General features: G+C 56.5%; 1 protein-coding gene across 1 annotated transcript in view; it reads right to left on the bottom strand.

Moving 5' to 3' along the window:
* Positions 1-956, bottom strand: part of DAZAP1 (DAZ associated protein 1) — a gene marked incomplete at both ends in the record, with an annotated part of 16,584 nt that overhangs the window by 848 nt on the left and 14,780 nt on the right. The gene's annotated exons all lie outside the window — the stretch shown is intronic.

The following is a 956-nucleotide window of genomic DNA, read 5'->3' as shown; positions in this document are numbered from 1 at the left end:
CATGGCCGCAGTGTCAGCGCCAGCCTCTGCCGCGGAAGATGGTGTTAAAATCCTCATGACTAAGCACATTTCTGCAGCGCTGCTTCTCCCCAGGCAGGCTTAAAGCAGGTTTAACTCTCTTAATCCAAAACAAAGTCTCTTAGCCGGTCTTCAGGATTTCCAGTTCCAGCTCTGCCTGTCTCTCAGGACTCGCTACTGCTAATGAGCGCTAAAACACATCCATCACCCGCCTTTATTGGCTCAGGACGCTAATCCAGCGGTTTTTCAGACGGAGATAAGCAAGCAACCAAAACTACAACTGGATTATTTGCCAAGGGGCGAGGCTTCAAGTGAGGGAAAAACAGGAGTTCTGAGCGGTGGGAACCACAGCTCACCGTTTCTTTATCCAAAGGAAAGCCACGGCCCGAACCGGAACAGCCAGACGTTTCAGTCCACACCGCCCTGCCCGGCCTCCCCAGTGCCTGCTGCAGCTCCCGCTTGCACCAGCACCCGGAGCTGCGCCGACTGGCACAGCTTTACAGTCCTGCTCAAGAACCTAAGCTCAGACCAATGGCACAGGGCAAAGTCTCGTTGGAGCAGCAGCCGGGGAAGCCAAAGCATCGCTGGAACTTCTGTGGGGAGTGTTCCCTGCAGCCAGCTGAGGAACCTCAGCTGGCACCTACGCACCAGCGCTGGAACCCCCCTCCCCAGCCTTTCACAGCGTCAGAGAACAAAGTCTCCCAAAACTTCCAACACATCCCAAATATTGGCTCCCCACGGACCGGAAACAAGCGTGCACAGACTGGCTCAAAGCTTGTTAGAGCGATGTCTTCTGCTGGCTCCCTGCAACACCCACCAGCAGCGCCGAGCTGCACACGCTGCTGACAGAGCTGCTGGAACTGCACTGGAAGGAGGAAGCGGCAGGGTGGGTTCTTGCAGCCAGCGCTGCCTGCCTCGAACCTGTTCCTACTCCTGTG

This window comes from Buceros rhinoceros, unplaced genomic scaffold (assembly GCF_000710305.1).
Source record: "Buceros rhinoceros silvestris isolate BGI_N320 unplaced genomic scaffold, ASM71030v1 scaffold24525, whole genome shotgun sequence".
NCBI classification, from domain to species: domain Eukaryota; kingdom Metazoa; phylum Chordata; class Aves; order Bucerotiformes; family Bucerotidae; genus Buceros; species Buceros rhinoceros.
Note: the sequence above shows the minus strand (reverse complement) of the source record. Positions and strands in the feature narration are given on the sequence as shown.